The 16801-nt window shown below is 34.9% G+C and overlaps 1 protein-coding gene and 1 non-coding gene across 2 annotated transcripts in view; one reads left to right on the top strand and one right to left on the bottom strand.

Annotated features, from left to right (window-relative positions):
- LOC106637693 (Smg6 nonsense mediated mRNA decay factor) overlaps window positions 1–16801 on the top strand; it is a 170880-nt gene that overhangs the window by 52481 nt on the left and 101598 nt on the right. The window lies entirely within an intron of this gene.
- TRNAA-AGC (transfer RNA alanine (anticodon AGC)) lies at window positions 14897–14969 on the bottom strand. The gene has a single exon. It is a non-coding gene; the product is annotated as a tRNA-Ala (tRNA).

Raw genomic sequence — 16801 nt, 5'->3', positions numbered from 1 at the left:
CAGTATTTTTCACTATCTTTGTTCGAAAGAAGTGTCGTAATCGTAGTTTTTTTTCAGTCTAAGGGTTTAGAAAAACGTGGTGGCTATTCGCTTATTGTTTTCTCGCTATTTGACATATTACTTCGATCACCCTACTATTTTTATCACTAGGTATCCAACCTCTTTTTTTTATATCACCCACAATCTCCCTACTTTTATTACCCACCTGTAACCACTACTCCATTACTTTATTGGCATTTACTTAAGTATTATATCGTTAGGATGAGAAAACTCAAAAAAAATCTGCAAAGTAGTTATGAAAGGATTCAAACTCACGAGTCTTTGATCAAGTCTGATCAGCCGAGAGGTTCGCATGTTAACTGCTGGGTGACCAAACTCAAAACGTTGGAAAAATCCATTAAAAAATCATAAACTTTTTTAACAAGCAATTAAACAGATGGAATCATGAAATTTTTTGTATTTCTTTACAAATTTTTATAACCTCTACTTGATAGTTTTCCATACGTTTTTCTCTCCAGTCGAAGTATCATAGAGCCGATGGAATATTCAAAGTCACTTGACTCGACGTCGTTCATTTTATGTTTGTATCCACCTGCAGTACACCTGTAGAGTCAGTCGCTTTGGTTACTTCGCACTCGCTCGAAGCAAGGGAGTGCGAACTACAGACCAGGGTCGGTAATTGAATTCGTACGGAGGCCCGCTGGCGATTGGCTGGCTTAATGAGCCGCCTGCCACTGCTGTCTGTGGTAACGGAGTCGATGTGTATGCGCGTGCACGACGATGTCGTATATAGCCTCTTCTTCGGCGAGCCTTCATCAAGTTTAACACCCCTGCGGTTAACCGCGCTGGAGGCTGAGTGACTGGTTAACTAGCTCCTTTGAGAAAATCCTCGTTTAAGGGCTGGCTCGCTCGTTTGCTCTCCGTCTTTATTGGGCTGGCTTCACTTGGCGTTTATATCCTAGTATGAAATTCGTTAGAAATGATAAATTTTGCCTCACTTTGACTCCTCCTTCTCATCCTGGGATTGAAAATACAGATTTGTAAACACCACTTCCTGTTTACAGATGTACTTTTACGTGTACGTTTGTTTACTTTTTTCCCTTCGATGACAAAATTTCTATCATTCATGGGGTGTTTGTTTTGTTTTGTTTACAGCATTTTGGAACATTTTTTTTACGTATTAGTGGTATTTTTTAGGAGAATAATTCACTTAGAGCCCATATTTTATAATCCTGATTAATGATACCCACTCGTTTTTAAGGATCGGGTGTGCTTCATTCATCACTCTAAGTGACTTGTAGGAAATATTTTGATTTGTCCATTCATTATCCATATACAGGTCCCAGTCTTTTTACTCTCTTACTCACACATAACTAGAAAAACATGAATGCAACACCTAGCTACGCAATTGTCGTTTCATATCTCTCTCTACCGCGTACAGAGAAATTTATTATTTTAAACTTTGTAAAAAAATTTGTCTATTTTTCAAATCAATTTGTAAGAATCTTTAATGTGAATGAAAACTGAACATAAGTAGCACATGCAGAAGGTGCAACATAAGTAGCTAAAAAAAATTTTTTCAATCAAAACTACAGTTCACACCATTTGAATTGAATGACCTTCGAATACATACTTATTTAAACTTGTAAAAATTATTATATGCATCTGATCAAATTATAGTTCTGGTATTCTTCTATATAATCTTTTTGAGAGTCAAGAAAAATGAGTAAAATGGTGAAATTCAATATGGTTTAAGGTGGCTTGGGCAGTTGGTACCGCACCTAGGGTAGGGTACCATAAGGGCCCCTAAAAAATCGACGCTTTTCGACGGTAAATTTTTCAATAAATATAGTTATTTCGATAAATCTAAAGTACCAGATCAAGAAATTGCCTGAAAAATATCGTGAATTTAAATTGTGAAAATTGGGAGATGTTATGAAGCAAGACAAATTAATATTTCATACTTTTCTTCTGATTTTCTCTTAAGTTAAGTCGTTGACCCTATATTTTTAAGAATTCTTTGTAAAAAAAATAGACAACAACTATTTCAAATTTTTGAGGCTAATAAAAGATTTCCGGAGATATAGTCGATTTTGTGACCGCTGTCCATAAGAATAGGTGTTAGATTGGTGAATTTTCAGTAGTGATTTGCGAAAAAATTGAGTCGTTGACTTCAGTATTTTCTCATCGCAAATGAATTTGGCATACTTTATTTACGTAATTCCAGAGTTTCAGAGGTTATGATCAAGCTGATAAAAATGGCCGAAGCCACCTTAAGACTTTCTTGTTTGTGAGTTTTTTTTATTGAAAATCCATAGATGTACATTTGTTTTCTGGTTTGTTGAAAGAAAACATTTTTCATTCTTTTACTCGAATAAACTATAATCACAACCTTAGATATGCTAAGTTTCCTTCTCAAGAAATGGGGATTTGCTCGACTCAACAGTATTTACCCTCAAATATGCAATGCATTAACTTTAAGCTAAAACCAATCATCTTATCGAAATCTATTTCCGTTAAGTCAGCGAGTCTATGAAATCAAATTCCTTGATAGTATCCCAAGTCTATGGGACGCGACGTAAGTTTTCCTCGGGTTTCCGAGCCAAAAGAGATAATCCTACCTCCCCTGCGTTCTTTCGAGAAAGAGTATTCCGCAGGGTAAACGACCCTTCGACCCTTTTTTTTCTTATTCCTGTGCCTTCTTCATCTGCGCGAATACAGCTCGCTCAATGTAGCCTAGCTGTGAATAAAAGAGCCAAGGCAAAATCTTGGCGCCTTTAGCGATTGCAGCTTGCGTATTTTACTTAACAAAGTGTTTGCATAAGATTCTAGAGCCAAAGAAGCAGAGGTAGAGGATAGAGAGAGTGAGAAAAACATAAGAGCCAAACTGACCAAACATCCTTCTTGCTTATTTATGTAATCAGTTGGCGTTGCTAGTGCGGTAGAACTTCGGATGCGCCCCATCGGCTCTCTTCCTTTTCGTCTTTTTTTATGTTTTGTTGTGTATTATATTCCTTCCCATTACAAATGGAAGGTTAATTCCTGGAATGCATTTTGAATAATTTCAAAAAACATGGATTGTTTATTTTAAGTGGTGTTGAAAGCTATGAATTTATGTGGACTCATCGAGCAAAAGAGGAAAAAAAAAGACATATTGTATATGTGTGTACTTAGGTAAAGGGGTGAGACCTCATCTGGTTGTGAGAAAAAATAAATAAAAAAAGAATTTAAAATGAGAAAACATATTATGTACAACCCGTAATTTTTATATTTGTAATAATTATATGCTAATTCAACATGTTATATCGAGAAGTAGTATTTTAGCATTAGAAAAACGTTCCAAGAGGTAGTAAGTTTGCTTTTTTTATGTAGACGTACTTTTTTACACATAAAGAAAGAGCGAGAGGCAGACTGTATGATCGATTCATACTTTTCTAAGTCATGGGGCTGTGCCCCTTTTGACCAGTATAGTACATGCATTTTCTTTGTGGAAATTAAATTAAATGTGATAATCCAAAATTTTTTGTTAAAAGATAGAGTTGTAGTATTAGACAAGTCTTCCAAATGCTAGTTTTTTTTCTTTCTTGTGTTCATATAATGCATTTTCCACACAGAAAGAGAGAGATTGATCAATACTTTTTCGGGTTACGAGGCTCTGCCCCATCTGGTCAGTAATAATCCAGTTCAAGCAATAAAAAAAAGCTGGATTAATAAGAATTGAGGTAGATTAACAATAAAAAGTAACATTTGAATGTAGAGAAAACAATGATATTTTCTTTTATATGAAAACCTTTAGGTGCATTTTCTAATGCGTTTTTCAGTACGCAATATATGTAAACTATGGGCAGCGAGCAAGAAGAGGCGTTGAGCACTATTTGTGTGATTACGGTGCCTAGCGCATACTTACCTGCAAATGTACGTATAAATATAGCCACCAGCCGCGTGCGTTCACATATGCAGTATTGCAAGAGTACACGTAGCGTGTACGACAAGTTGTACAACCTGCTTCCTATTAATAGCTCTCGCTCGCTTGCCCTTCATTTTCTCTCTCTTTCTTGCTTTTCTTCTTCCTCTCAACATCCGACCGTATTTACCTGGTTCTGAATATTATTGGCTTACCTGTGAATCTCGTGCTTGTACTCGACGTGATCGCTTTTCTGCCGCTGCGACCTTCATCCCTTTCTGCTCCTTCTTGCGTTACTAATGCTCGGTTTTCTCTTGGTACTTGTTTATGCAAGGTTGTTTTTCTATCGGGCGAAGAAAAACTTGGGTATTCGTATTAATAAAATATATAAAGATTCTTTTACACATATATTACCTTAGGTTCGATGTTTGTCTCCAACAAAAGGGTCGTATATATAGTGTCGTGCAAAACTAACTTAAGTAAGAAGGTTATGATCGTGAATGCAAAAAAATTAAAAAGATATATTTAAAATTTTTTTAACAGAAACTTTGTACAATCAAATAAAAAGAATCCAAAAAATTAAATAAACGAGAAAAAGACTTACTTTGTTGCTAATGAAGCCGAATATTTTCACTTTTTCTAGGAAAAAAAAAAAAAAATCAAATGAAGACTCGAGCCATAGTGCCGATATCATTTGAAAAAGGTACAAAATACTGAAATTACTATAACGTACAACGTACTCAAAAGCATTATAAGGATTAGAAATTTCCAAACAGTTTTTAATTTTTACATCAATAATTTAATATTTTTGACAACTCACGTATTTCAGGAGCTCTGTCACAGTATTTGATAAATCGCAAAAGTGGTTTTTTAAATATTTATATTAAATTATCGTACCAACTATACCTATAATTTGATGATTTTCGTCGATCGAATTCTGTATGGGATTAGTCTCGAGTGCTGACATTCAACTTGCTACCGTATTATCAACCGTATATATAACTAATCCCTTCTGTCGACTCGTCACGCCGTAAGTTCGCACGTATATCAGCACTTCATGAAGCCATAAAACGCAGTCAAGCATCGCATATACCTACCTATATGCAGGTACAGTGAGTAAGGGGGCGACTTCAGTTATGCATGTGACCAAGGGCATCACTGTGCTGCAGATTACACGAGGTGGTAGATATGAGGTGCATTACTCTTCTCTATTATCTGCGCGAACGTTATACTGTCCCTTCGAGCTCCCGAATAATGCTGAGTCTTTTCATTTTCATGTTAGCACTACTTGTGAGAGTAAATATTTTTCGATGTTCGGTCATCGAATCATTGCGGCTTTTTTTATAACATTAAAACGGATTTAAATGATAAGTCAGATATGTTTTAATCTTTTAACAAACTATACTGCAATTTGTAATATTTTTGGTCGTTACTTGATGAAGATAAACAATTATATTAAAATAAATAAAAAACGAGTTTATAAATCAATCTTCACAATTTACTACTAATATACGAGTGTACCGAAACAGTTGTAACACTCGTATGTTGGTAATAAATTGTGAAGATTGACTTACAAACTCGTTTTTTATTTATTTTAATTATTTTTTAACCATTCTATTTATTATTATTATTATTATTTTTTTTTTTTTGAAGAATTTATTTTAAAAAGCTTATTCAGTCCCTAAAATTATATTTGGATCACCATCCTTAACAAAATCGATTTAAAATCAACAGAAATAATTTATTAATTTACATAAATTGAGATATAATAAAATATTATCAAAAATATTATTAAATCAATTAAATTATTAAACTTTACTGCAATAAAAATTTTAGTGCACCATGAACTAATAAATATTTTAGTTTCCTTTTAAAAAAGTAAAAGTAAGTTTTGTTTTTAATGATCAAAGTATACTCTACGTAGTTGGATTAACAACTCTACTCAACTTTATTGTTAAAAATTATAGATTTCGAGATCTTTCTTTTATGATTAATATCGTGACGTGAAATATTAGCACTTAAAATATTTTTGAATAACTTTTGCATATAAATATTATTGTGTAAACCATCTACTACAACTCGAGTTTTTCGTATAATTTGATATTTATAATTATTTTTTAAAATCACTATTAGAATCATAATATTGATTTACTTATTATAATGCACGGGCCATGACTTATTTACGAAGAAATCATAAATCTGTTAAATAATTATTCAACTACCACAACGCAACAATCGCATACTTACAATTTATTACTATTGATTCATTCTTACATTGATTAATGTTTTAAACTCGCATTAATCACAACGACAAGTTTCTTTTTCGACAAGACGAACAAAATTTTTTAGAAATTGGTGCTACTAACTGTATACTTGGTGATGACATGAATACCAGACGAGTTTTTTTTATGAATAATACAAAGAAGAGTGAAGTTTTCGCATAAATAATGCAGCGAAGTACGAAGAGATCTGTATCAACCGGCGTGTCAAGATTGTCAATTTACTGACTACTTGGTTTTATTTCTTTAGACCCCCATTCAACCAAACGTGTATGTTGTATCATGTCGTTATCAGTTTGAATACTCACGTTTTCCATGAAATTTTTTGTTATTACATGCATTGATTATTATTAGGACAGTAACGTCAGTTAGCATATACATAACCTACACTATTTTCTTTCTTATGGTTAACGAGTCTGTAATAACTTTTTCACTATATTAATCCAGGATTTTGCTCTCACATATTTTCGTGACGTAATACTGTGACAACCTCACACAATACACTGTATATCCCTTGAAGGAAATATAATTTGATGTACCGATCCGTATGATGCAGCAAGCCATAATTCACGCCATCTGCAACAAAGCACCTTTCCGTACGAGGATCAGTTACTCGCCCTACAGTTATTAATTAATTAAGCCCATGCATACATGTCAGATTCCAGCGATCTTCGTTGTGTCGAGTACTTCTCAACAACTATACTTCAACGAGCAGTCTCTCGTGCTCGTTCGTCGGAATATGGGAATTCGCACGAGTTCCCTTTAACAAGCATGGCCACGCTAGACAAGAGCACCAGCCTTTCATTAAGATTTAATTGTACGCGAAATCGGCGGAGAATGATGATGATGATGATTATCCATCTCGAGCGACGATGAACGAGCGGCTTCTCTTTGCTTCCTAATAATCGAGAGCATAAGGGAAGGCAATCGCGTACGGTGGCACACGTGGAGGTGCACATGCGTGCCGGGACACGAAGTTCGTTATAATAAGCCCAGACGCGATGTTGATCCCTCAAAAGCCGGGTGTCTTTTTTTCTTCACAGTGTAGACTATCTCACGCGGTGGTAACTCGCGCATCATCCTCCGGAGGCTCTGGATGATCTTATCTCTGGCAAAGCTTCCGGAATTACGTATTGTGTCGTAAACTGGAATTTTGATGGCTTTTTCGCGTGTGTTAATACATGCTTTTCCTTCTTCAACATGTAAGACAATTAAAAACAAAATGCAGAGGTTCTCATACTGATGATTTTTTCATCGTTTATCAAGGTTGGACTATCGGCACGAATTTTCGTGAATAAAAATTAGGAGCTATTATTAGAGGATATATTTTATTACAATATTCGAACGGATACTTACTCTTACGTGAGTGGTTCAGATAATTTTGGATTTCAAAAAATTTTAACGATTTCGTAATGATTTCATTACTGGTGGTTAAACAAAATGGTTTATTTAGCCAGTTAATTTTTTCATGTCATAATTATACCTATCTTGGCTCATTCGATATGGTTTAAGTATTTATTGATTTCTAACTAATTTGAAATGAAAACATTGTATGAAACATGGTGTAATAAAATTGTAATTTCAGAATAATTTTGAGATGCCATTGATTTCATGAATTTTTCTATACCACTTTTATGGGAATTGAAAAATTATTTCATTGTTTGTAGTAAATTTTAAATTCATTTCGTAAAAAACATCCAAATGAGTAGATGAAACCAATAAAAATGTGATATAATTTTTTTTTTTTTTTTTTTTTTTTTTTTTTTTTTTTCATGAAATAGCTTAATAATCTGAGTTTATTGCTATTAAATTCGATAACAGTTGTTATCATACACTTGATTATTTTGTTAATGCAATGGAAAAAACAAAAAATTTAGAGTTTAAATTCAAAGAAATACAAATCTAGGTACAAGTTTTCCTTAAAGTTTTTGCCACATTCGATTCTTAAATTGTAAGGTTTTTCGATGACGACGAGCAAAAAACACGTCAATCTTCGTGCCTTCAACTTAAACCTCCCAGTTTCTCCTAGTGTCCGTTCGTTCAAAGATTTTGCGATTCGGTACATGACGCGTCACATTCCTGCTAGCCAATACTTACAAACAAGCACATACACAAGATAAAGGTAGGAGAAAAAGAGCGCGCTCGTGAATGTGTGTGAAGATGTGCGTTAATAGCAAAGGGAAAAAAGAGATGCTGTTAGGATGCTGAGGTACGTACATGTATTTTATGCACAGGTGATGGCACGTAATTCCAAGAAGGTGCCAGCCTTGGCAAGGCCAGAGCTCAAAAAGCGCTTGCCTGATGCATGTACACTGTCTCGGTGGTTTCTTGCGCGAATTCCTGCGGCTGACGCCTGCGTGATGCTGCTGTAGCCCTCGCGCATACTTATACTCAGTCCCCAGCGAGAGGTATCGAAAGCGATGATTCTCGCTTCTCGTCTCGATCATTTTTTTTGTCCCCTCGATCTCGGATTGCTCATGAGTTGATGTGCTCGTTGCGCCTGCGGTAAGCGAGTCCGAGGGAACGTATGGCAATTTTTTTTTTTTTTTTTTTTTTTTATTGCCAGGGTTAATTTTTAGCGGCCGACAGAAGTTTTTGCGAAAAAAAAATTTTTTTTACCTCATTGTTTATTTTTGTCATTACCTATACTTCATATGGGTTAAATTGACGCTGAAGACTATAAGAAACTAAGAATTAAAGATTAAAAGTAATTTGATGAAAAACTTTAGTGCTGTATGTCTGGTCTCTAGTGCACAGAGACCATATTTATGTAATCTAGGAAAAGTATTTTTATCTACCTTAAAAATATGAAAATGTTAGTTTCTTGAGGAACAAATTTTTTTTTCAGATTGTTTCTTGTTTAATTTTTTCTTAAAATGCATACTTCTTACTGAAAATGTTATCACAGTTTTGTAATTTTTGTGATGTGAACATTTTTACATAAAAAAATGTTTTATATAAATGGCAAAGTTATAGGGAATTTTATATGCTCAGAATAAGCCAAATATTCTAAAATATTTTTTAGCACTACACATATTGAAATTCAGGATGTGAAATGCATAAACAATTGTGGGTAGTTTTCTTTTCTTAGTTGAGCATGTCTTGTGCTAAACAAATCAACAACATTTTGTCCTAAAAATAAAAATTAAAACAGTACATTTTATTAAATGAGAGTCTACTCGCATTTACAACTCGGAAATATTTCAGATCCAATTTTATCGAAGTAGTTGTATATGTAATCATTGAAAACATTCTTCTTTGAATTTTCCCCAAAAAATAATAAATCAACTGATAGAACCAACGCATTTAATTGCATTTTATTCTTTGATGAGTTCTCAAACGTGGAAAATATCAATTTCTAAAATCTTTTATTTGAATTCATCGATTTAAAATTAACATACGCTTTTTTTTTAACTTTAGAACCATCGTAACATATTAGTGAATATCAAGTCATCGGTTCAATAAGATTTATTAAAAAATTCTAAAAACCCTTAGTATTCTTGCGAAAGAAAATCCAAAACATGACCTCCTTTTTCAGCAACACAGCTAATTCAGGGCCCTTTCAAAGATAATACTCAAATTCTATTAGGCTCTCGAGATCTGCGCAGCTTCATCTCAAATGAGCAGCCTAAGCATATTACCGTAAGCCCTTATCGCGATGTAGAAGACCTAGATTCCTCTTCCTTCTCTTCTTCCTCCTCCACCTCCTCCTCGTCTGTTATCCTCCTCAAAAGAGATCTCCAAGCTCTATATCTCTTTCCCTCTGTCTCGAAGCGGCCCGTGAAAAAAGGGAAAAAGTGCAAAACACGAGAGGCAAGCCTAATCGTGAAAGAGCACACACACACATACATCGCGGATCTCGAGAACGACCAAAAGAAGAGAAGAAACAAAGATCGGACACAAGAAAAGAATCGGGAAGAAACTGCTTGCAAACACACATGCACATACACACAGACTGTCTTACAAACGTACACCAATCGCGTGTACTGTGTGTGGATGTTGCACAAGCGTGTACAAAGTCGGCTGTAGGACTCGTCATTTAGCCAGCACCTGTGTTGTAGTACTGACTGCTCCCATGACTCAACCAATAGTGTATCTCATCTACACGAGGCACCCCCTGCGAAACCAATGCCATGTTGCGTACCTATACCTCTGACTCGTAACGCGTCATCAGAGATGGATTGCCAATACACTCCCTCTTATATACGTCTCGCGTCGATCTTATCGTTGCATAGATAAACAAATAAATATACACACGCCCGTATAATACTTACAGCACTTTGTCCCTTATCTTTTGTGCCCGATGCTTTTCTTCTGCGGAGCGTTACAGAAGTGTCCCACCAGACCTTTCCCCCTTACCCGACGGCCGTATTTATATACACATAGGTATGTACACTTCTGCCTTCGTGCTTGTGGCCCCTTTCGAGTTCATCATCTTGTTTTTCACTTTTTTCCGACTTCGTCTAACAGTTCGCTCGGTCGTGTATGACCGGGCTTGGTAATGAAGACTCGAGTCTGCTCGTCGAGCTGGCATGGAATATTTGTTCTCATGATTAATTAGCTGGCTTCGAAAAAATCGTAATAACGGTGATCTTTTTCCTCTCTCTCTCTCTCTCTCCCTCTCCCTCCGTGTGTGTGTACCGACAGCTCATGGATGAAAAGGGTTGTCTTCTTTGAAGTTGTTTGGTAAAAAGAGCTATCTCGGAAACTTGAAAACTTTCCCGTTAGATAGCGAAATCAAGCAGTTTTTTTTATCATGTTTTCCGCACTGAGAGTAAAATAAAAGAATTCAAGGAACGATTGCATTTTTTTTTTTTTTTACAATTTTTTGTATCTTAAGGGAACGCAATGTCGGACATAAAAAAAAAAAAAAAAAATATGTATCAGAACCTCAATTGATAACAATTGTTATTCTAAAATACACTGAGAGAAAAAAAAATTACTGGGCCAGAATGGTAATCTGGTGTTCCGCTGTCTAGGGACTTTTTACTTTGGCCAGCCTAATTTTTACCATTCCGGACAGTAATTTCTATTGTACAAACAGTGAAAATTATTGTTTTTACCATAAAAATTACTGTTCTAACCATTAAAAATTATTGTTCAATTAGTAAAAAGTCTCTAGACAACCGAACAGTACCAGAGTACCATTCTAGCACAGTAATTTTTATTACTTTTTTCTCTCAGTGTACATATTTTATGAAATTTTTATAGTAAAAATGTTATCTTATTACCTTCACACTGTCCATGGCAGACATTTTGAAATTGATCATGCATATTTGAAGTTAGAGTTAAATATTTAATGACCATTTAAGTTGAGATTTCAATAGCTAAAAATCATAATAAAATTTACCAAATATCTTTGATATAATAAATTATGGAAGACTACAAAATTTCTAAAATTTTTCAAAGATTTTTTTGTCTCTAGTATAAGTATAGTTCTTCCACAATAGCGAATTGAGCGTAAAACTTGAAATTAAAAATGAAAATGTGGAAGAACGAGACTGGATGTAAGAGAGTGGGAATAAAACACGGGAAAAGGAGTTTTCTCTCTGAGTGGCAAGTTCGAAAGGAAGAAGAAGGAGAGCAAAGATAAAGAGAGAAAGAAAGGGGGGAGGGGAATCAAAGAGGAGTCAAGGTGCACGCGCCCGGTTTGTTGCTGCAAATCGTGGGAGAACGTGAACCCACGCCGGAACAACCATGCAACTGCCTCTCGCGAGAGGAGTGAGCGGGCAATCGTTTGCCACCCACGCGCATCCCGGTTCTCTTTTTCTCCTTCCACTCTTTCCTTCTCTTCGACCCTCCGTCACCCTTCTCCCCTTTTTATTTTTACTTTCCCATCCTGCTCTCTTGCTCTGGACTTCTCTCGCCTGCGCGCGCTAACTATCGAAAGCTGTGTTTCTACCAATAATTATAGTCTTAAATTTAAGGGACACTTGCACCTCAAGTTTTATAATTAAGTTAATTGAAATAATTTTATATACAGTATTCAAAAATTGCATATGAGAGTGTCAATGAATCTCAACTGAAAATGAAATTGTGCTAACGTTTATTAACAGTCATAAACAAATTTCACACACCGAAAAAAAAGCTTGGTTGCATGATTTCTGTGAATCGGTGAATGGATTTTGAGTAAATTTATTGCACAAACAGAAAATTTGAATGTCAATTTTGATGACGCTTTATCTTTGACTTACAACTTTTTCATCACAAAAATGCTGGGGTAAATTTACACTACAAAATTAAAAAGAAATTTTTTGTACCTTTTTTAGCCAAACATTTAAGTAACACTCTCCCATCAATATTTTGAGTTGATATTTTCTTTTTCACCCAATCGTCGAGTCATGAATGGTATGTTAATGACTTATAAATAGCAAGAACAATTTTTTAAGTGATTTATAAAAAAAAGAATTATAAAAACTGAACAGTTAGAATAAATAGTAAATGATAAAAAAAAATTTGATTTAATTTAATTATAATTCTTAATGCTTTATATGTTCTTATAATAATTGTGTTTACTTTTGTTTCAGGTATGTATAGAGAATATATACTCTACACTTGGAAATCTTGTAGTTTACGTTTAGTGGTAAGTTTTATGTTTTTTATGGCACCAGTATGATAAATGTTAATTAGCTTTCCTATGAATAATTTATATAAACACTATACAGCTCACACTCCACTTATAAAATTTCTAAGGATTCATTACAAACACAAGTTACGAAAGTTATTTTGTTACTTACCTTCAGTGTGACAACATTTGTTTCTATAATTGCTAAAATAGTGGCTAAACTACAGTACCAATAAAAAAAAATTTTGTTAATAACATACTAGTTTTACTTGATCCTATTGCAAAAGATTTTGGTTATCGTGTATTGCGTATAAATTTTTCTCATCTACAGAATAATTTCGGTAGAAACACGCAAAATAATGGATTTCAGATTTAATTACATTCTTACAAAATATTATCCAACGCAGAAAAGAAACAAAACAGGAGTTTCGATACTTTAAAATCATATAGAAGATAGGAAAAAAAAAACTTACAAAAAATCACATAATTTATCTGATTAAATGCGGATTCAGCTAGAACTACCTTTGAGTTTGAAAAAAAAATTACAGAAAAAAAACGTTTTGAACCGCAAACGTAACATGCTATAAACAGCCATTGTCACAGGGATAATACTATATTATTTTAATTGATGTCAGGTGATGTTTATGTATAATTATAATATTTAGTTATCTATTTAATATTGGTACCATATTTACATGTGTTCTATTACTACTAGGTACTTTCACCATTTGACAGCTGTAAATACTTTTAAGAAAAATTGCTGGATATTAATTGGCAAAGGAAGAAAAAGCACTGATAGGGGTAATGGGTACACTTGTTGACCCCCTGATAGTGATTGACCGCCACATGCATTTTCAAATGTAGCCTTTATATATAGATATACAAATTATACAGGGGTCAATCACTACCTTAAGGTGTCAATAACTGTACCGTTTACCCCTAGTCACTTTCAACAAATAATTGAAGTTTATTCAATTAAAAAAAAAATAATAATGATGATAATGATAATGATAATGATAATAAAAGTAATAATAATAATAATAATAATAATAATAATAATAATAACATTCAAATAAAACGTCCAATGACAGTTGGTAAATAATTAAAAACAACGTCCAATGGTGGTACTGTCATATTTTGAATTTATTAAAAAACAAAACGACGTTTCGGCCGTTTGGACAACGTCCCGGCCCTCATCAGGTACAAAAATCTATGAGTAACAAAATTCTTTGCAATACAAATTGAAGTAAAATATAATAAACGCAAATTAAGTTACATGTATAACATACCTCTGACTCTTACGAAAGGGATGTAAAATCGTAATGTAGTCAGAGTTTCAAGCTAAGTTGCTTTTATACCCTGCACATATACAAATGACATAGTACACGCACGTAATACAATCGAATAAGAATCGCAAGCAGTTCCTTGAGACGCACATAATATTAAAATTTTAGACATAGAACAAAATTACAAAAAGCGCCTTTTTTCCGAAATGTTAAATATACATTACTTTAATAATAATATTAATGGACAACAAGATACAGAAAAATTGAAAGATTGTTATAGGTCTCTCGTTATGTCAATTAAGAAAGGTGACTAACTTTATTTACATGATTCGAGGACCCCTTTCATTCATAGTATTAGGAAAACATGAACTGTTTATGTGCGTCTCAAGGAACTGCTTGCGATTCTTATTCGATTGTATTACGTGCGTGTACTATGTCATTTGTATATGTGCAGGGTATAAAAGCAACTTAGCTTGAAACTCTGACTACATTACGATTTTACATCCCTTTCGTAAGAGTCAGAGGTATGTTATACATGTAACTTAATTTGCGTTTATTATATTTTACTTCAATTTGTATTGCAAAGAATTTTGTTACTCATAGATTTTTGTACCTGATGAGGGCCGGGACGTTGTCCAAACGGCCGAAACGTCGTTTTGTTTTTTAATAAATTCAAAATATGACAGTACCACCATTGGACGTTGTTTTTAATAATAATAAAAATAATAACAATAATATAGTGAATCTTATGATGTATTAATTTGAAGACGAATTGAATTTTAATCAAATTCCTTAGAATTTTATGATTTATAAAAACTAAAAAATTGAAAAAAAAAAAAAAAATGAATTAAGTTAAAAATTTTGGAGGCGCCGGGCATCGATCCCGGTACCTCTCGCATGCTAAGCGAGCGCTCTACCATCTGAGCTACGCCCCCTTGTACTCAGAGTACTCGTTTCAACGTTTTTACAGGCCACCAAGGTCTACTTTCGGTGAAAGGAAACGTCGAAAAATTTTAAACAGTTTGGACGAAATCATTCAAGTTTACGCTTTGAAAGTACGAGCGGCTGATCAATCAAATTTCAAATACTATAATGTCTCTCAAAATATTTTTATCACTTTACGAATCAGAATTATGAAAGTAAATTAACGGCACCTCACGGATATGACTAGAAAAAAAAAAAAAAAAAAAAATCGCTGACCTGCGGCATTTGAAGCTCGGGCGATAATATCGTACCCTGGAAAAAGGAGTAAGCGAGAAATGTATTTTTTTTCCACTCTCAACGCATACTTCGATGATACGGGCCCGATAGTATACATTTAAGCGCCAGATCTCGCACTCCTCTACCCAGAGCCGATCGTCCATCAAAATAGAGCTGTTTGACATCGGCTCGTATGCGCTCAACGACGACGACGCCGCCAGGAATTTGCGTAGGGAAATACCTCCAGGCTCCCGGGCCGCATTCTCTCTCTCTATCTTTCTCTCTTCTTTCCTACCTCCTCGATTCGGTTTCAAGATTATCCCGGCACGACTTCTGTTTGCTTGCGTGCCGCTGCTCCTCTCCCATTTATTGGTGTGCATATTAGGTTACCGTTTAATTTACGAACCGACCCTTCAAACTTTGGTATTTGCCCTTTTGAAGCAATCCGTGGGAGGAAGCTTTCAAATCTAAAATCAACATAGGAAAATGACGATTGAAAACTCTCGCGTTTTAATTTTTTCCATCAGGTTTTTGCCTGCCAATATTAACATCATGGTTGGTCATGCACGTTCCAGCGAGATTTTTTTTTTTTTTTTTTCAGAAACAGATGATGGTACTAGTAAAAACTTGTAACGATGGGATGGATACTCAGGGTTTTCAAACTTTTTTAAAAATAATTTTCTGATTAGTCCATTTATTGCGAGCTATCGTTTTCATTTTTCATAACTATAGACTAGTGGGGCTTCGCCCCCCCCCCCATTTCATATATCCGTAATTAAAAACACGATATACGATTGTCTTAAATTATTGTATAATAATTGAGTTTTTTTTATATGAAATAACTATTGTACTCATCAAAACATGACCAACACAATGACTCACAGCATAAAAATAACAAAAACAATCGAGAAAAATACCTTGTTAATTTAACCAATTTTTATTCATAAAACATAACACAGTACTATTGAATCAGTTTACCGTAAAAACAGTATTAATTAACACGTAAATAAAGGTAACAGCGAAGAATGAAATGAAGAGTATAGATTGCTTTCAAAGTTCCTTCAACAGCTTGTGATATTTTTCAATCAAAAGCCTCTCAGAGTATACGTCCCTTCGTCCTCTGCCACGTGTATCAAAACACTCGACGACCAAACAACAAACTCTACACGTCGCCAGTGGTCCCCGGTGCAGCTCCCAGGGCACTCTCGTCGCGTCAGCAAAGTAGTCCCGCGCGTATCACTTAATAGTCAGTCAGTTATCCGCGGTAGTCTCCCGACGCGCTGAGCAATTCGCGCGATCGGCGTCGTGTGGTCGCGCACACGAGGGTGCGTGACTCATATACTCAACCATCACCTCACCGGACCCTCCAGTCCCTTTGGGCGCGCATATCCTGTCTGTCCGTCTGTCCCTTTCGGGCGCAGCAAATTAATACGATAGGAGAGCAGAGCGTGTACAACCGCTGCTCCGAGCCATCGAAATTGCATGTTACGGGGTAATTGGCAATTTCTGTAACGTGATCCGCTCACTGGTGTATCCTATCCGCGGGCGGACAAGTGTCTCGGGTTGT

The sequence above is a fragment of the Copidosoma floridanum genome, unplaced genomic scaffold (assembly GCF_036245765.1).
Source record: "Copidosoma floridanum isolate Cflo_tuat_1 unplaced genomic scaffold, Cflo_Japanese_pri ptg000019l, whole genome shotgun sequence".
NCBI classification, from domain to species: domain Eukaryota; kingdom Metazoa; phylum Arthropoda; class Insecta; order Hymenoptera; family Encyrtidae; genus Copidosoma; species Copidosoma floridanum.
Note: the sequence above shows the minus strand (reverse complement) of the source record. Positions and strands in the feature narration are given on the sequence as shown.